At 47.7% G+C, this 20,744-nt stretch overlaps 1 protein-coding gene across 2 annotated transcripts in view; it reads right to left on the minus strand.

Moving 5' to 3' along the window:
• Window positions 1-20,744, minus strand: part of SMARCA2 (SWI/SNF related BAF chromatin remodeling complex subunit ATPase 2) — a 3,136,185-nt gene that overhangs the window by 2,078,829 nt on the left and 1,036,612 nt on the right. The window lies entirely within an intron of this gene.

Here is a 20,744-nt window from a genome sequence, read left to right on the forward strand (position 1 = left end):
CAATTTCTTCTGGATTTTAGTTGGATTTGCGAACAAGGTTTCCTCATCACTTTCAACTGATGCTAAAGTATCTTGATTCGAAGAGAACCAGGCAATTAATGTTTTGCTGGTACCTTTCTCTGCTTCTTTCAGCATCAGGTTGTATATTGAGTGGTCTTCTGACATTTTACATTTCCTAAATAGCATCAAAGAGTTGATTTTTACTATGCCTCCCAAGGACAGCAAGCTTAGTTCTTGTCTTATCACTGCCACCGATGTAGAATTTAGAAGTCCTAATATTGATCTCCAGAATAAAGCTTCTATTTTTGGCCACAGGGCGGCTGGTGGAGTTGGCATTGCGTCAGCGCCATATGTTAACGATGGGACAACCTTTTTCTTGTAAAACTCAAGGACTGGTAACAACGAAAATTTGCCAAATTTCCTATTGATGGCCTTCCCTTGACCAATCAGTTTTTTTTGTTTTCAATTGTAAATGAGTCTGCATCGCTTTTTCAGAACTCGAACTGTCCAGGATTACACCTAGGTATCTGAATTCAGTCACCTTTTCAATTGGTTCTTTTGCTAGGTGAAGTGTAACCTTTTCAGATCTTCTGGTGTTGGCCGAAAAAAATCATAAATTTGGTCTTTTTTTCGTTTATGTCCAGATTGTTTATCCTCATGTACTCCTCAAGGCCGCTCAGCTGGCGTTGCAGCCCAATAGGTGTATGATCCATCAATATTAGATCGTCAGCGTATAACAATCTATGTATGTATTCACTCCCCAATTTGGGGGGAAAACATCGGACTGTTGAGTTTACTGCCTGTAAGTCGCCCAAAAAAGCCAAAAACAGCGCAGGGGCCAGAGGGCACACCTGTTTAACTTCTCTGGCTGTTGGAATGGATTTGGAGAATAGCCCTTGCTGGTCTAACTTCACTTTCATGCTGGTATCAGTGTACAGGGCCTTTATTGGATCCAAAATTGCTTGAGGACAGGCCCAGTTTTCAAGCTTGGACCACAAAAGGGCTCGATCTACACGGTCGAAGGCCTGAGTAAAATCAATGAAGATTACAAAAATGCGTGGGCCTCCGTCAAGTACTCTGCTCTTTAGAGCACTTAATAGCAGAATGTTGGCCGTGGTGCCCAGATTTTTTTTAAATCCTGTTTGGAGGTGGTCTCTGCATGGCGCAGTTTTTGCCCATAAGTTAAATTCCTCCAGGAGCAACAAGCCAAAGACCTTCCCTATGCAATCCAGTAAGGCTATTGGCCTGTAGCTTCTCGGGTCTGCTTTATCCCCCTTCTTATAGACTGGTACTACATTAGAAGATTTCCAGGATGGCGGGATTGATTTTAATTTTGCACATCTTCTGAAAATTTCACTCAAGAGTCTGGCCCATTCTGATGGAAAAGCCTTAAGATCTATATTTGTTATGCCGTCTGGGCCAGGAGCTCTCGAGTTTTTCAATATCGTTATCATTCTTGTTATTTCTTTTTCAACATCTAAGCAGATCCAATCTGTTGTATCAACTTCATTCGATGGCCTTAACATAGTTTGTGTCTTCTCAAATAAACTCAGGAAAAAATTCACCCAAGTACTCTCTCCGATGTTAGAGATAAATGCTGGTTCAAGTTGAGAAGAGGCCGAGTTTAGGAGAGACCAAAACTCTCGGCTGTTAGATGTTATTGCTTTTATGATGTTTTCAGCGTCTTGTTGATACAGATTTGCTCTGTGATGGTGGACCCAAGTTTTATATTGGCGTTGACTCTTTTGCTACTTTTAATGCCACTAGGGTTCCTATTTTGATTGCTTGCCGCTTTAATCTTTGCATTTCCTTTTTTTTTCACCAATTTTGGATCGTATCTGTGGATATGCACTTTTTTAGGGGCACCTTTTCCCGTTTGGTGGCTGTAAGTAATTAACAAAAGGGAGGTAGTCAATCTGTTTTTCAGATGTCCCATATGGCTGCAGATAGTATTTTGACTTAAGGTCACAGATCGCTGCTGCCGATAATTTCAGTCTTGTACGCTGCGTGTTAACTCCTAGTGAAAGCTGTTCCATTTTTGCTTCAGCCCTTTTCCTGGGCCAAGTGGCACAAAGAAGGTTGTGATCACTATCTGATGTTTCAATCACTTCAAATGCCGTCAAGACCGATAATAAAGAAGCCGATGCAAATATGTGATCTATGTTGGCCATCGAAGCATCTCCTTTCCAGGTCGGAGGCCGAAGAGGGTCAGGAAACACGCTGCCTAAATTGTACATCTCTCTTGACTTCATCAGTTTGAGCCAAGCCAATCCTCGTCTAGACCTTTTCGACTCATGGGAAATTGATGGATTAGAGGCCTGTGTACAGGTGGCGTTTAGATCCCCACAGATCAAAAAGTAGGGTGCCAGGTGGTCTCCTATAGCTTCATCAATTGCACTTTCCACCATTTCCAGATAGACCAAGTCAGTCAATGATGTTGGATTCCAGTAGGTATTTGCTATAATAATGACTGGTGCCTTTCCCTTGTTTTCTTTCGAGATGCCATCTGACCATGTAGCCTTAACCAGTAATAAAGAAGTGTTACAAACAAGGATTTCTTCCAAGGCACATCCGCAGCCCTGCCTGCAGGCTATTAGGAGACCAGAGGATGGTCGACTCATCGGCCCTTTCTTAGCCAGAGAAAAAGCTATTGCATAGCCGTCTAGTGTTGGTACTTGTGTGAGCCATGTTTCTTGGAGACACAATATGTCATAGTCAGCCAGTTGTATGGCCCCCTGTGCAGTCAGGTGGGAGTGCCCTCTGGTGTTCCATGAGCCTATTCAAAAGAGTGGTCGATGTTTCACCTCTTCATTGTAGTTGTCGCTCGCCTCGGTTTTAGCATTGCATTGCTATCTCTTAGCCTCCCTCTGGAGGGCTTTTGGTAGCCATGCCCATATGCTATGAGATGTTTTCGTCTCTGATGTCACTATTGAGGTACACACTTAGTGATGTTTCACTAATGCACAGTCCATCACACTACAAATAAAACCTCGATTTTTACTACATCATTACTTCCCAAGACTAAATGCATAGTGTGATGGAATCCGTTAGGGAAAATGGTTAATTAGGACTGAGTTTATGTACAGTAACATTGGTATTCCCAACTTTTGTACCTTAATTTACTATTTACACTTTTTACCATTGATTTCATTGTTTTTTTAAATGTGTGTGTCTGACCTTGTTGTTTGTGTGCGCATGTGTGCAAGTGCCTATTCCGAGCGTATTGTATATGCTTCTGAATATTTGAAGCAGATTACAAGCCCTACATTCATTCCATATGTATGTGCAAATTGTCTGCATTTATGAATGGCATGTGCATTTGGCTTGTGTGAAAAACTACCAGCGTTAGTATTAGTATTTCTGCACCTTAGTCTGTTTAAGAGTCACATGCTGTACATAAGCCTCCTTGTAGTGGCTAGTCTGGGGTATTTCAACTGCTTTATGAAACTAAGTGTCGATAAGGGTGTCAGAACCGTGTATAACGCATGTGTGCTACCTACAATGATCCTTGCCGTCAACTCACTCCTCCAATTATTTTCACCTGTGTGTACAGTGTTATTCTGAAGGAAAGGTTTGTGTCCCTGTTTGTTATGCTTATCCTTATTATTTAATTGCATTACTAGGTTTAAAATTATGCTTATATATTTCACACCTATGCATTCCACACTTACCACATGTAATTGTAACAAGATATACACGTTTTCTTCCCAACTGCACTGCAAACATGCGACAAAAACAGATGAAATTGCAGAAATACGATTACTAATTAGCAACACTTTCCTTCTGCAGCCTAGAATCTGTTTACATTCACATGTTGTGCATAGATCAGTGAGAAGTATTTCCCTCCTGGAGGAGGGCTTGTTTTATAGGTACAGTGGAAAATACATTTTTCAGTATTGTCTCTCCAACCTGGGAGTCGGCTCTGTTTGGTTGTATATACAGCGGGGTTTGGCTCACGTATGCACTGAGCGCAGTGTGAATCGTTCAGTATGAAATCAAGTGGAATGTTTGCCAAGAAAGCAAGTGTTGTTCCTAATGTCCATGTATAATGTGTCTTAGGTGTGTCTTGCAACCGTTTTTTTGCTAGCTCACAACATTGTTGTACACACAACATACAATTAATTTTCTCTTCCCAGCTATGATAACAGTACTAACCTTCTTAACAATGCTGCAGACTACAGAGAACTGATTATCTTCTCTGCTGGCTTTTGTTCTATCAATGTAAAAACAAAACTGCCCTGCATACAAGTAGTGTGTAGAGTGTTTCCATCAGGTCGATTGTAGCCGTTTGAAAAACTCTGGCAACTCAACTGTGCAATTTGGAATTTTGAGATTAAACCTAGTGATAATCCTGGATGGGTTTTATATTTCTCTTTATTAAAGAGACCACCAGGGTGGCGGGCATAATGGCAGCCTAACCATGCAGCTCCGGGTCAGTCCCTGAAATAAAGTGTTTATGAGTGTTCAGATGGATTTTCAGAATCGACCCCATGGACAGATTCCGAGAGGCCACCCTGCTCTGGTGAACAGGAAAAAAACCAATGTCTAGCCAAACTGTCAAGGTTGAGTGACAGAGCAGTGTAAGCGTGGTGATGGGTTCAGTTAAGCACACACAGAGCTCTCTTAACACAAGTTAGGCAGAAAGTATAAAAATACAATTATTTATTTAGACCATAGACAACTCAATTAAAAAACACAGTCAAGCAAATCACTAAACATACACTAATATATACACATTCACTTTCGGGATGCTCTGGTTATATAGCTCCAACAGTTTACTTTTAAATACAGATAGATCAGCAACAGAACACTGGAGTGTAGAAAAGTAAGTGAAGAAAAAGACAAAAGTAAGTATAAACCAATTTGAGAATATGAAGTTTACACAGAAGGGAGTTGTTAAAGTAGGCAGAGTATGTTGGAAAAGCCAACCCAGTTTGTAAGTCTGAAGAGTGGAGAACACTAGCACTTACGTTCTTGGGAGGTCCTCTACCTATCCCACAAGCTTAGGTGAAGCCAGGGGAGCATGAAGGTGATTCTGTGACCAGAACTCCACCGATCACAATCAAGTAGGACCTTATGCCTGTTCAATCCTATGTAAGTAGAGGGGGGGTATGATAATTCACCTCTGCACTCCGATTCACTCAGAGACCACTTAAGAGGCTCCTGAATATGCTGCCCCCCCTTGATGTGTGTCTTGGTTGCGTTGAATAGGGGCTAGTGAGTCACTTGTGCAGAGGTCACTTTCTGCTTCAGGATTTAGGTGCGGCTAGTTGGCGGTTCCATGATCTGGTGAGACAGTTCCTGGCACTGGACGGCCCTGGCATGATGAAGAAAGTGTTAGGCAGAATCCTGTGCAGTGCCCTAGAGACCACTTCACACAATTAAGACCACAGGTGGCAATACAAGTTTACCTTTGGTACAAGCCTGTACTACTAAGTTATAGTGGTAGCAGTAGCAGAGTAGCCAGGCTTATCTCGAGTATATGAGCAGTAGCAGAGATTACACAACGGGACCACAATTACTGTGACTCAAGCAAACACTGACTCAAGGTTTCAGGTAAAAAATATAAGTAAATTTATTTTTACACCATCAGTTATAAACACAACACCTCTATTAAACTTTAAACAAAACCACACTTTAAATATACTACAACTAATCAATTGACTTTGTACAGTATGTCTCAAGGTAAGTACCCTGTGTTTGAATGAACCGGTGTTATGAACAAAACACAATACCGCAGATACCGTTGCAATCACTTTTTGACAGTTCGGTCTACTCAATAAACGCGTATCCGTGACATGAAATTCTACCGGGGCAAAAGCACACTTAGCACCTGAGATACCCAGAGGGAGTTGGAGGCAAAAATCACAGGCAATATTTAGGTTAGGCAGGCAGTATTGAGAAACACTCAGAAACAGGAGTTCAAAAGTCAAAGGGTCGGAGCCAGGTTTAGGTGACACCGGAGACCTGTGCCGAAGATCACACAGTTACAGTTCACGATTCAGCGTAGCCCAAAAGTACTTGGATATTGTCAAATGTTCGGAAGCAAAAGTTATAAGATGGAGGGAAGACAAGGACGAGCCTTGAAGATGAAGAAAAGGGGTTCACCCAGTTTCCTCGAGTAGGACACAGACCCATATTCCAAAGATGCAGCTGGTGCCCTGGCAGTTGTTCCTGTTGGTTTTCCCACAGACCCACGATTCCTGGAGCTTCTTTGGGAAGGACGACATTTGAAGGGGGTTTGCACCACGCAGGGATGAAGCCGGCAGCAGCAACAACGAAAAGGTGTGCTCCTTAAAAACAGGAGAGGCTCAGCAAGTGGCTATCCGGACCACTACAGCAGTGTGCAGCGATTTCGACCACGGCGGAGATCTCTGGCTGAAGACGACGAGCTGGTTATCCCCACCAGGCTCAAGGGAAGAAGACTCCGGACTGGATCTCCCCTTAGTCGTTGAAGGGAAGATAGCTCAGGACTGCAGCAGGGCTTCACCGGGACGGGGTAGTTGCAGCAGCCATCGTTCTCTCCGCTTCTCTTCGGTTCCTTGTACTTCCAGAGGTGACTGACTTCTAGCCCAAGAGACCTGCCTTTAATGCACAAAACCCCCATTCACACAGCCTGGCTGTCAATCACGCAGCAGGGGGGTTGTCCAGCCGGGACAACCACCTCAGCCAATCATGGCAAAGTGCGACTTGGGTTTCCTAGGATACCCTGTGCAGGGGGTGACTACACCCCTTCCCCACATTTAGTCTACCTAGACACCCAGGCGCCAAGAGGAGGGCTTCTCTGCAGAAGCCTGCCAAAAGACGGTGAACAAAGAAGGCAAACCTAATTTGCCGCTCAAAGTAAAACACAAGAAGGACTTTAACAAAAAGAAATAGCGAATAAACCCAACCGGAGCCAAAAGAAAGACTATTTGGTCAAGCGGGTTTATGTTTGAGGCTAATATAATAGCCAAGAACAGGACCATGTTTATCTAATATAATCGCGGTAGAAAAGTTAGGGTAGATACCACTGCCACCAGCCAAGTCTAAATGTTAAAAGAGCAAAACAATGCTCAGGGAGTTACAGACAGAAAAGGGGTACAGATTAGCCCTTTCCAGTACTCCATGTAAGATGGGGTGTACTGGTCTGTGGAAAAAATTATTAAGTAAAGTAAATGGCAACTTTACCTTTCTCTGGGGGACAGTAGTCAACCCCAGCGAAATGGAGTCAGAGGGAAGCCTTAAAGACAACCCTGGGTTACTACACTAAAGGTGCTGTGTAACCCGTACAAGAACAGGGGCACCTGGAGTGGTGTGCTCCAGTGCCCAAGATCACACAATGAGTAAAAACACATAGGCCAAAACACATGTAAGAGTGGAAAAAGGATGTACACTCTTACCAGGTGGAAAAAATAAACTCCAGAAATCCAGCAAAGCTGCTGGGGGACTCACTAGGAGAGGGAAATTAGCCCTAGAAGGAGAATTCTCCCTAACAGAAAGGACCACCACAATGTAGACTGGCTCAGAGGACCCCCCAATACACAATGCAGGCAGAAATCAGCAATGGCCACAAGCAAAAGGAAACCCTTGTGACTAAACGAAGAAGCAAATCCTGCCAGAGATGTTTTTATGGATGGGTCAACGGGGCATGTGCCCCAGGTCCCCACCCTTGGCAGGGTCCACCTGCTGCCCAACTTTGGGGGTTGGGATGGCACTGCTTGGGGAGGGAGGGTGGTCGACACTTCATGGCGTGTGGCCAACTCATGAGGACAGAAAACATTTTGCGTTCTTTCTTTCTCTCATTTACATCAACATTTAAACACTGAAAAGAACATATGCTTTGTGCGTGCATGCCTGCACGTACATTTGACACAAAAAACAAGCACTGGCAATGCCAACAGTTTGGGCTTTTGTTTAGGAAGGGGAAATGCACTTCCTGGGCACTGCTATTAACTGGCCATTGATGGTAGCAGGTGCAAAATGGTGCGAGTACCTGGGCATCTAATAGCAGAGTCTGGCAAATGCTGAATATGTATAAACAAGCCAAAACTATTGGTTTTGACCAAGCTTGTTTTTAAGAGGACTTTAGTGAAGGACATGCAAAGAACTTATACATTGAGTGGCTGAAGGCAGACCTGGTTGACATTTTTCTATTACACCAGTAGCATGTTTACAATTCAAACTAAGTCATTGGGCCTCATTACGAGGTTGGCGGTCTGGTAATAACGGAGCCTGTAAGGCAATGCCGGCATCCATTACCGGGCCGTAGTATTACAACCCTAGATGCCGTTCCTACCGGCATCGACAAGGACCCGCTTTGGCCGTGCACCACCGTACTGACATGCGTGCGCGGGCGCCGTGCCGGTAATACCGGCATGCCGCAAGGAAGAGAACATCACAAGTCGCACAGACATGCACAGGGCCACCATGATGCTGTCAAGACTGGCATCGCGGATCACCCGTTAATAGGAAACTGCTGTGCACCCAACTGCCACAGGTGCACACAATCAGCACAGGTGGAGGCAATGGAGCCATGCCCTGCACAAAAAGGAGCACACCCACACACCACACCCCTTCCATGACCAAAATGATGCCACTTGCCATACCGGAGCTGGAGGAAATGCCTGCACTGCTACTCCTTGAGCAGGCAGTACAACAGACAACACAGAGGAGACGCAGGAGGAGAAGGAGGGTGAGACCAGCCCAGCAAATACCACACCAGTGCAGGCAGTTGTTCCCCGCAGACAGCCATCAATTACACGTATAAGGTTGAATCCATTTGACTTAACCCCAGCCCAGATCCACACCCTGTACCGCCTGGACAGGGACACCATCATCACCATAGTGGAATTAATACAGGAAGACTTGGTCAGCCTGATCAACATCCGCACAGCCAACCCGCCTCTGCTGAAGGTGGCAAATGTGCTCTACTTCCTGGCCACAGGCACCTACCAGCACACAGTGGGCCAAATGCATGGCATGTCGCAACCATGCTTCTCTGTTGTGCCAAACCAAATGCTGGATGCACTACTAAAGCATGCAAGGGCTGTTAAGCGACTTCAATTCAGCAATCCCACTAAGTCAGTGCCTCGTCTGGGACGCCCAAGTGAAGCCCTTATTTATATATTTTTATGACAAGTTATACTCTGGATGATAAACCCTTATATAACGCCCCTCTCTTAGAATCCCCCTGACCCCACTGAGCCAAGAAGTAGGTTTGTTTTGCAAATTAAAAAGGTTTATTTGAAAAATTAAACAATAGATATATATCACACTTTTATAATAAATTAATATTTGATATCACACTTAGACATGTGACAGTGAGTGATCAACAATGGATGATGTTATACTAACACACTGGTTTAATTACTTAAGAGTAGTATAGAGGATAAGTTAGCTGAGAATGCTTTATATGGTACAAGGAAATGCAAGGTGGAAAAGAAGCAACACAGGAATAAACTTGATATGATTTCAGCAAAACATAATGTAATCACTTTTCCCCTTTTGGCAATTCACCCCCCCTCTATGCAATGTAAGGAGGTGGAAGTAACACACACAGTCTTCAGGAATACAATCACAGTATAATACAAATTCAGTTCCCCCCTAGCAAGCTGAGAGCAACAGGGATGATTTTAAACACAGGCAAAGTACTTTAAAGGTGGTATGCAAAGAAGGGAAAAATATGCTAAAAATGATTTTAATTCCCTCTAGAGGTTCAGGGTGAGTGAGAGATACTTTAAATCAGTTCAAAATGTCAAATCGCTGCAATTTAGTTGCATGCATCGAGCGCAATTATGGAGGGAGTATAAGGAGTAGCAGGTCGGTTCAGAGCGCATTGGAAAGCTTAGAATCTCAGCTTTAAAATAAAAGTTACATCACGCTTCTATCACAAACGGTTCAAGAGATACGGACGATTTCGTGAAGGTAGATTCTCAAAATAAAAGTAAAGCTCAGAATGACAGATGACAATTTTGCAGCTTTGAATCAACAGGAGGGACACGATTTATATGATGCCGTTCTCAATAGGTTAAAATAGTTTGAATTAGATTATTTTAAACTAAGAGATTGGTTTTACACAGTTCTGGCTGAGTACTTGCACTATATTTTTGACAGGAATGCGACTTCGTCACGGATCGGGTCAGGTTGGACTGGACTTCTGGGCGGTTTCTGGTACTGGTTCTCTGGTTCCGGATCTCTGGTTCTGGTCTGGATCTCTGGTTCTGCTCACAGCGATCTGGTCTGGGTCCGGTCTGCGGTTCTGGATACAGCTCTGCTTTCTGGGTGTTTCTGCTACCGGTTCTGGCAAAAGTTCTTGGCAAAGAATTCAAACAGCTCGCCAGGCTGCTGAATAGTTTGCAAATGATTTGGAGGCCTGCTGAAAAAGGATTCAGCTTGTGGATTCAGGCCTCTCTGCTACAAGTTCTGGAGTCTGGATTCAAAGTTCTGGTCTCTGGAGATTGATGGATTTGAAGTCTGAAGTTTCCCGGCAAAGCGTCCAGCAAGAAAGTGGAAAGTGAATGTCGCTGTCTGGCTTCCAGTGGCTCTTTTTATGTCTTTTGAAAATGGGTGTGGATGCTAACTTTCTTTGTCCAACCCACTCACGATTTGATAGGTCAAGGATTTCTCTTTGACCTGATTTGAGAAGGGAGCAGTGAGTCATCCTATGTCATCAGGTGTCATCTTTATGGCATACAGAAACAACACTCCCCTTTGCTTTTACCTTAGAAAATCATTTTCATAACTAAACACATTTCCCAGATACACAAGTGGTTATTACATGTACAGATTGCAGATGACTTGAGGTACATTCTTGTTCAACTCTGATCTTCCTAAGAGTTTGCATTAAAAAATGACAACTTATTTTCGTTTTTAGTTGGTTTACCAATATCTGATTTTTACCAAAAATGGCACAAATGTACACCGCATTTCTACACATATTCCAGTAAATTTCCATGTCTCTAGCTTAAACCCAGTGTCTGCAACATGAATAAATTGTGGGGTTCGGTCCCAGAGCATAGTACGGAATTGAGTTTAGACTCAAATTGTAGGTACATTTTCCATTTTAAGGATCTCCAAATTGTACATTCCTGTCACCTGGTTACAAATTAGTTATCAGTGTTTTTATAAAACATATATTTGCCTTCAATTCACAAAAAGTGTCTGGCCTGCCACTAGGAACTGGGTGAGTTATGGATCATATGTCTCTTCCTCCAGGCACAGCTCTGTTTACAGTCCACACCCAAATCAGCAAACTGCATTCAATTGAAAGAGTCTATTGTGTTGACTGAGGTCAGCAGACCAGGGGGCCACTCTGCATTTGGTTAGCATGACCATGTGATCTCCTGGGCTGTTGCTGGCAAGGGCTGGTGTGAATGCTTCCCATGGACAGAGGCCCTTTGAACTGTTTTAATTGAATCAGACTGCCTCCTGGGAACAAACCTTTGAAGTCCCAGCTAGCTCAAGATGCTGTTTAGCTTCTGCAATACAGGTCCCCAGTCAGAGTTTAGACCGCGCTAGCACCGGTTTGTGGAAAATGCCGGTACTGCACCTATTTTTGGGATCTGTCTTGAATTAATACATTTCCAAAAGAAAGGATTTTACTTGATAGTATATGATCCTTGCTTGACATGGCATTGATGTGGATCTGTAGTAGAGTAAAGTAAAACACTCAACCATAGTTGGATTTTTGTTTGGTGGTTCCGGGCCCATGATCTTAGCAATTTTTGATATTAATAAAAACGGGTTTTGAACACAACATCTTTCTTTGCACTGGTGTGTGGCAGGTCAGGGGACCATTTTGCTGTGCGCAAAACTGCACGGTTTTCCAGGATTCTGGCGCAATGTGGGCTTTTCCGCCCTCTTAGATTTCCTAAGCCCACAGCGCCAAATGTTGCAGCATAATAGTCCAAACGTGGGTCATGACACCCAACAGGGCCTACCTATCCCTACCACGGACACCACAGGAGGCGAATGCCACTAAAATAGCATTTCATGCACTGGCAGGCATGCCCAATGTAACTGGTGCCCTCGACAGCACCCACGTAGAGTTGGTAGTCACACATTCCGTGGAGGTGGTGTACCGCAATCGGAAGCTATACCACTCCATCAATGTGCAGATGGTGTGTGATGCCAGCCAGATTATAACACATTGCTGTGCCAGATACCCAGGATCCACGCATGATGACATGGTGCTGCGGAATGCCTCACTACCCCGCTACATGGAAGGAGACGTCGTACGACGTGGCTGGCTGTTGGGTGAGTCTGCCCTCTGGGCCATGGAAGGAGAGGGTTGGGGGGAAGCTACAAGCACGCAAGGGGAATGCTCTCTGGGCCATAGGAGGAGAGGGTTGGGGGGGTGCCTACATGCATATGCAAGGGGAATGCTCTCTGGGCCATGGGAGGAGAGGGTTGGGGGGCCTACATGCATACACAAGGGGAATGCTCTCTGGGCCATGGAAGGAGAGGGTTGGGGGGGGCCTACGTGCATATGCAAAGGGAAGGCTCTCTGGGCCATGGGAGCAGAGGGTTGGGGGTGGCTACATGCATACGAAAGGGGAATGCTCTCTGGGCCATGGGAGGAGAGGGTTGGGGTCCTACATGCATCTGGAGTAATCCCCTGCCACACAGCCCTCACATGTGCGTACATAATGGACCTTGTCAATGCCTCGGGTGGCTGGTGGTTCCAATGTCAAGGCCCCTAAGTCATGTACGTCACCCAAGGCTAGCATCATGGATTGGCAAGTACTGTACAGGGCAGATAGTTGTGTAGATGTGGCTGCCATTGACGGGATAGTGCATGTGAACATGAACGATGTACAGGCTGGGCACATATGGTAACTGAGCAGTATCCTTACACATACCTCCTTCTGCTCCCATGCAGGTGATGCTGGCTATCCCCTGAAGGCGTGGCTCCTCACCCGTCAGGAATCCGCAGAATAGGCATGAAGAAGACTTCAATCGTGCACATAAACGTACTCGTGTGTCATTGAGCAGACCTTTGGCTTGTTGAAGGCACGGTTCTGCTGCCTCAGCAGGTCGGGTGGCGCCCTCATTTACGGGCCTGAGAAGGTGGGCAAGATCATCATGGTATGTGCTATGCTGTATAACATGTGCATCCAGCGGAATGCACCCCTGCCACCTAACATGGAGCTGCCACCACCCGGTGAAGTAGAAGGAGAGGAAGGAGTAGATGTTGGACATCGGCCAGGACGGGATACACTTGAGGGACGCGCAGTGCGCCAATCGGTCATAGACCAATCATTCTGATGTACTGGGATGCAGAGGGTGCCATGTATGTGGGACTCTGGGAACTGGGTGTGGGTGTATATGGGCACAGTGCACTATGAAGCAATACTTTAGCACACAGCAAAGAAGCAATGTCCACTCATGTGAGGTTTTTTACACAACGGGATTATTCAAGAGAGTTTTGTACAATATGATTTAACACTCCATGCCCCCAAACTCCCCCCCCACGACAACCCCACACATCCTCCACCACCCCCACAGACCCCATTACTGAACCCCCCTCCACCCTCCCACTAACACCCCCCCACACATCCCCCTCCACCCTCCCCCTAACACCCCAAGACATCAATGGCACAACATGTGTCCGGATGCGGGGCAAATCAAAACTTGCAGGGTGGCCCTGCTACTGTGGACCCCCCCCACCCCCTTCGGAGGTGGGGGTTGCATCTCTGAGCGCTGCGCGCTTCGCAGGAACCTGCGCACAGGGCTGGTCTGTGTGGAACTTGCTGGCGTGGTAGATGCAGATGAGGTAGATGGTTTTGTCCCCGAAGCCGCTGTTTGCCGCTGCTCCATAATGTCTGCAATCCTGGTGAGGATCTGGCCCACAGCAGTGAATCAATCGTGGACTTGCTTAGTGTTATGGTTGATGGCCTTGATAACGGCCACAGTGCTGTCACGGATTACACGGCGTGTTGCCTCGCCTTCTGCAAGATACTGTTTTACATAGCCATGCATCTCCTTCTGCCGGCCCTCCATCCTGGACAGACGTCTTTAAAGGTCCCATATTGCAGTGGTGGATGGTGGGTTTGGTGGTGTGTCTACAGCCAATACGGGGCTGTGCAAGTTGGAGACCACTCTACATGGCTGCCCTGTCCTAATGAATCCTGGTGAGGGGTGCCCTGTGGGGTGACCTGCGGGCTTGGGTTTGGACCTACAACCTCTGAGTGGAGGACCCCTGCATTGGTGTTTGTCAGGGACCCATTCCTCGTCGCCACTATGCTGTGCCGATGCAGCCGTCTCCCCTATTGAGCTTGTGGCAGCGGACTCTGTGCCCTCATTCTCCATATCAGCATATGTGGCATCTCCCTGTGTGGGTTGTGTCTCCAGGGGTGCAGGGGCAGGTGTCTGCTGGTCCTGTGTAGGTGGCTGGTTGGGCAATGGTTGCTGCCTTGCGTGCCGATTGGACCATCCTTGCTCCCCTCGACGTAGATGGCCTGGGGCCATCATCTTGGCCCCTGGGCCTTTTGGCTGGTGTTGTGGCTTGTGCACTTCCATCAGGTTCTTCGGTGTCTGCATCCGTACCTGTGGGGACAGAGGGTGGCAGGATATCAGTGATGGTGGTGCTTGCATCATGCATGCATTGGTCTTTGTGCAGGTGGCGCCATGTTAGCAACCTCGTTTGTTTCCTCCACTCTTCCATTACTGTTTTTTCCTCCCCACCCCCCCTCCAGCACTATCTGAAACGTTGTCAGGCCTAGTATGATAGACGCTTGTTTTATTCCTCCCCTCCCTTCCTGCACCCCTCTCTCTCACCTTTTGTTTTCTCCGGCTGTACCAGAAATGTTGTCAGGCCTAGTACGGTAGTCGCCTGTCTGTTTCCATTTCCTACCCACTCTCCCCCTCCCTTCCTTCCTTATCTATGTCATAGCTCTTGCACTATCTGAAATGTCGTCAGGCCGAGTACGATAGTTAATTTCACATCCTTACTGTTCATGGCCTATAAGAATGTCATTGTATTTTCCCTTGTTCCCTCCTTTGCCTTGAAGCGCTTTGAAACACATTGTATATAGGCGCTATATAAATAAACTATCATATCATGTGATCAGTTGCATGCCTGGGTTTGCGGCGGGCTGGGTATGTGCAAGGTTGGGGGGTGAGTATTGAAATCCCTCAGGTGTTCACATGTTCACCATGGTGTCTGCTGTGGGGCCTACAGGTGTGTTGTGTCTTGCGTGCTGTGTGACACGTGCAGGTCATCTGTGTTTCGGGTGTGTATCTGTGTATGGGAGCAGCATGCTGCATGCATTTGGATGTGATTGTGGTGGGGCCAGCATGCGGACAGGGATATGTGTATGTGTGTATGATGGGCCATGTCTTGGCTTTCATCGCTGTCACATTTGGTGGTCAATTGTGATGATTGGTTGTCAGGTGTTTGTAGGGACACTTACCATCTGCCGATGATGGCACTCCAAACTCCGCTCCACTGACTCCTTCAATGGACTCCACATCTATCAATGTGCTGCAAGTTTCCTCCCATCTAGCCAATTTGATAGGTGAGTGAGTTCCGCCACCTGTTGCCATCCCCTGGCACCAATTGGCCGACAAGATATTCCTCACTCTCAGCTTCAGGTCATCCCAGTGCTTTTTGCAATCATGCACTGTGAGTGCAGTGGTGCCGACTGCACTTACTTTCCTTGCCACTTCCTCCCAGATAGCCTTCTTTCTGAGCTCTGCTGGACGCCTAAGGTCACTGCAGAAAACCACATCCGCATTCTCTACAAGGATATCGGCTAGAGGGGGGCGTGGCTAACCAGCCATGAGATAGGCTGTGGATCTCCGTGGCTCCTGCTGATCCTGCAAGATCCTTAAATGCTCATCGGAAAGAAGCGACAGGAGCGCCATCCGGACAGACCTATGGATGAGTGAAAGTGCAGTGCATGCGGCGCATATCCTTGAAGCTGAAACCGGATTGTAAAACTGAAGTTACACGAATAAGAAAAGGAACGAGGTTCTGTGGATGTCCTAACAAGATGGCCGACGCATAGGAACAAAGGAATCAGCTGTGGCAGTTCGGGAGCCCCACAGCACAATCTGGGACAACGCAGTGACTCACATCAAACGCTATTAAAGTGGGCAAGTGCTTATGTGGGGTGCATGCCGGGCCCCCCGCATCTTGCTGCAGCGCAGCAGATCTGTCAGATGCAGCCTGCAGCTGAAGAGGCGCGGTGAGCTTACCCACACAAAGCAGAGCGAAGAGCGCTGCCTGCTCATGCTTTGAGACACGTTTTATGCCCGCAGGCTCAGGAGTCACGAAGACAAAGACAAGGGGACTCCAGCCCGCAATGCATGTGGCAGGATTCAGCCACTCCTACACCGAAGGGCTGGACTGTGCGCGCCGCCCATTGCTGGAGGAGAACATCTGTGGCCCGATGGAGAGCAACGTGAGGGCAGTTCCTGGCAGGCTCCAGCATTAACATATGGGAAATGCTGAACCAGCGCTGCACGGATACTGACAGAGGAGCCGGGCCTTTCCATCGAGCCACCCTACTCGGAACGCGAGATACTTTGTTGCTAGTGGGGACGTCGGGCGTGCACAGAAGGAGGAGGCTCTCTCCGGCACCTGATGACAGACTGCTACAGTTGCAGCTGAACCCGGAGACAGACGCCTTCATGTGCTGGTGCGACATAATACGGGCAGATACACTGCATAAAGCGAGGGCTACAGAGAAAGAGACCCACAGTCTGAGGTGGTGTTACTAGGTGGAGCACCGGCGCAGCACACAAGGCCAGGGGGTGCATGCATAAACGGGCCCAAACGACGACCTTGGGCCCCCCAAGTATATGAACGCTGGTGGTGGCGTGTGGAACGGCCCCGTGCGCGGTAATCAGACCACAGGCGCGAAATGAAGGACATGGAGAGACCGGCAGGGATGTGCGCCCCCCTCCTCCCCCCCCCCAACGTGACCGCCCGGCTCACCACTTAGCATGTTTGAGTGACAGCTAGGACTGATGAATGGGGGTTTTCTGCATAAAAGCAGGGCTTTGAGGACTGGAACTTCAGAAGTCGCCACAGGACCTAAAGAATCTGAAGAGGGAGAAGCTGAGCCGACCTGCAACGACACCACCGGTGGAGCCCTGCTGAACCGAACTCACCACTTCCAAACGACAGAGAAGATCTTCTTCCAGGCGAGTCTTCTTCCTTTGAGCTTGTGGGGTTAACCAGTTTACCCTTTTCGCCTTCCTGGATCGTCTCGTGGTCGAATTGCCCGTGCCAAGCACCCCGGCGGCCAGATAGCCACGCTTCACCACTACCACGAATAAAAGGGTAGTACCTTTTAACCGGGAAACTCTGCGGCTGGTTTCTTTCCTGGCAGTGCAACGACCTCCAGCTTTCCTCCACGCCGAGATCTTCTCTTCCCCTGGACGAAGCACCGACTTGCGCCCGCTGCCAGGAACAACTGCCCCCGCCGGAGCTTTCTCGCCATTTCAGGTACTGTGTCCTGCCTGGTCTCCCTTGCAACAGACTGTTCAAGGTGTCGCATAAATCCTTGACTCTCTATCCTGGGGTGACCTCGGACCCGTTAACATTACCTTTCTGAACTGATCCAACTCCTTTTTGAACTATCTGCAAAGACTTTTAAAGTGTACTTCAACTGTGTGATCTTGGGCACATTCCGCCTTGCTCTCTCCAAGAGTGGGCCTGGCCTATGAACTTTTTGCTCTACAGTAGACCCTGCCTTTTCTAACTATCTGTGGGTACTTAAAAGTGTTGGTACTGTGATTTTTCCATACTCTGCCTTTTCTCTCCCTTTTCAAACGAATTATTGGAGTGCCATCTCTGTGTGGATAATAAGTGGTGTTCTTTTTCTAAGACTTGTCGAATAATTAATCAGGGAGGTGTATATACTTCTAATGACTGTGTTTGAACTTGCTTGACATATTAGTGCCAGTGTATTTTTACAAGTGTGTTTTTAAATAAATAATGATATACTTTTATACCAAAGCTCTGGTCAGTGTTTGCTTGTGCTACTGTATTTTTGGCCCTATTCTGTATACTCTATATACTGCATAACTCTTCTTGAGAGAAGTCTGACAGCCCAGCCACAGCTACCAGGTAAATCTGGGTGGTACAGACTGCTACCAATTGGGTTTACTGCTAACACCTGTAATCTTAAACTTTTTGCAGTGGTCCCTAAGGGAACTGCACAGGTTTCTGCCTAACAGGGCCGCGTGCGTGCGGAGGACATAGGAGCCGAACGAATAAGACGCCCCCTGGTCCACGCACGAGGTGGGAAGAGAGGAGTGAGGAGTACCTCGCAGAGAGCACCGCAGAATACCGCCCGTGTGAGCAGGCTACACCCGCGACCCGGCGGGGCTTGCGGTTGAAACACAGAGCCCACGGGGACACCCAGGAAGGCCCACAAGCACTTGGGGGGAGTAGTCACAGACCTGGACAAAAGAACCGTCAATGTACACTTACGTGGGAGGATACAATCCACTCCAGGCGCAGACTCAGTAGCACCAAGGAACCCCCCCAACATAGCCCGCCCGGGTCCCACTGCCAACCGGGGTCCAGTTATACGGAAGCCGGAGACCACACACTGAGGCTCGCACACGTAAGCCCAGAAACATTAGAATGGCCAAAAAGCTGCTAAAAAAAAGGGCAAACAACCCACGATCAATGAATATGCTAAAACATAGCCGGTGGCAGAGGGGGCCAGGAAGAAGGAGAGAACCCCCACCGAGGGTACAGCCACCACGAGCAAACACCAGGAGATCCTTGCAGCAATTGCAGACCTGAAACTGGCTTGGCAAACCAAATTGGGATTGGCCATGGTCGAATTGAAAGCGGCGCTGGAGCTCAAAGTTGGGGCTGTACAGGAGGAGGTGAATCTCCTCCGGCAAGACGTTAGAGCGTTGGCAGAATGAACAGGTGACTTGGAGAAGGAAGTGGCCCCGAATATAGCTGCATGTGCAACCCATAAATCCAAGCTTCATGCCCTAGTACAATGCGTGGGCAACCTGGAAAGCAGGTTGGAGGAGGCGGAAGGACGCGCCCGGAGGAACAATATACGTATCGTAGGATTGCCTGAAGGACCTGAGGGACCCAATCCCACGGAGTACATCGAATCAATGCTGCTGCAGGAGATAACTGGAGGAGTGCTGACCCAGGGGTTCGCGGTGGAACGGGCGACACAGGGCCCTGATGAGGAAGCCACCACCGGTGACCCCCCCCCAGGCCGGTGATTGCCAAGATCCAAAAAATCCTAGAGCACTTCCAGAAGGGAGGAACGATTCAAAGGGCATCGGCAAACATAACAGCATACCCGGATTACACTCTGCAGGTACAACGCCGACGCATGAACTTTTGCGCAGTGAAGAGAAGATTGCGGGAAGTGGGCTACAAATACATGTTGATCTATCCTGCTAAATTGAAAGTGTTCCACAAAAATAGAACACTGTTTGACACCCCAGAGGATGCGACAGAATGGCTGGATATGCAGAGCAGTCCCCAGGAATCGGGCAGCCAGAAGGAAGATGGCGCAGATAAGTAGCATGGAGACCGTGGCACTCAGGGTGTTGCAGTCTCAGACATTGGGACTAGAATATAGGACAGGATACAGCCTGTCGGAGTAGAGCGACTAGAGCTGTGCACGTATGATCCTTGAGCATGGGAACTAAGCGAAAGGTGTAGGAGCCTAACAGAACCAGCCCTCACATCCCCACGTATAGACTAGTTAGGTCACCAGTAGACCGGTGACACCCTGCCGGGTCTCTGATCTCGACATTCCGAGGCAGGACCAAACACGGGGAGCCTGAGATCCAGGGATGGAGCTGGGCACCAGTCGGGGTGGGAAGGGGTTGTGTGCAGTGTATTATAGTTGGGCGGGGGGGGAGGGGTTAGTTGGGGAGTTCAAGTTGGAAGAGGGAGGGGTACGAGCCCAATTTCATGTCAAACTAGACTGGAGAGGAAACCCGGGAGGGGAGGAGGAGGGACAAACCACGCATGGCAATGGGTAGCCTTAGAATCGTAACCTGGAACGTGAGAGGCCTCAACAGTTATCTGAAGAGGAATAAAGTAATGATGTACCTGAGAAGGCTGAAAGTGGATATAGCATTACTACAGGAAATCCACCTTACTAAGGTTAAACTGGAGGTGGTCAAGAGAAAGTGGAGAGGGACCACCACACGAGCCACATACTTCGCGTCTGCTAGAGGGGTGGTCACGTGGGTGGCACCCCATGTACCATTCCAGTTGCTTCCGTCTACTGTAGACCCAGATGGTAGAATGATAGTGGTGCGGGGGATGTTAGAAAACAGGGAATTGAACATTATAAACTTGTACGCCCCCAACCAAGACACAGCGGCCTATTTTAGGGCCCTATATGGCAAAATGAGCCCCCTACTGGGTGGTGCTATCATCTTGGGAGGAGATTTTAACTGTACATTACACCCTAAATTGGACAGGTCAGACAAACTAGATAGACCCACCCCGGCTGCAAGAGCATTACAGGCCCTGCTGAGGGACTTTGGGCTAGAAGATATCTGGAGACAGCTGCACCCGGAAGATAGGCAGTACTCACATTACGCGGCCCCCCACAACCTGTACATGAGACTGGATTATATGTTTGTGACCTTAGAGTTGGCAGGAGAAATGATAGGTTCAGAATACAAGGCCAGAGTACTTTCAGACCACTACCCCCTGGTCTTGGAGTGGAGGCACCAGCCCCCTAGAGCGAGAATTCCGACATGGAAGCTTAGAGCCGAATCCCTGCAGGACTCGGGATTCCATGAGG

The sequence above is a fragment of the Ambystoma mexicanum genome, chromosome 6p (genome assembly GCF_040938575.1).
Source record: "Ambystoma mexicanum isolate Mex_15411 chromosome 6p, UKY_AmexF1_1, whole genome shotgun sequence".
Lineage (NCBI taxonomy): Eukaryota > Metazoa > Chordata > Amphibia > Caudata > Ambystomatidae > Ambystoma > Ambystoma mexicanum.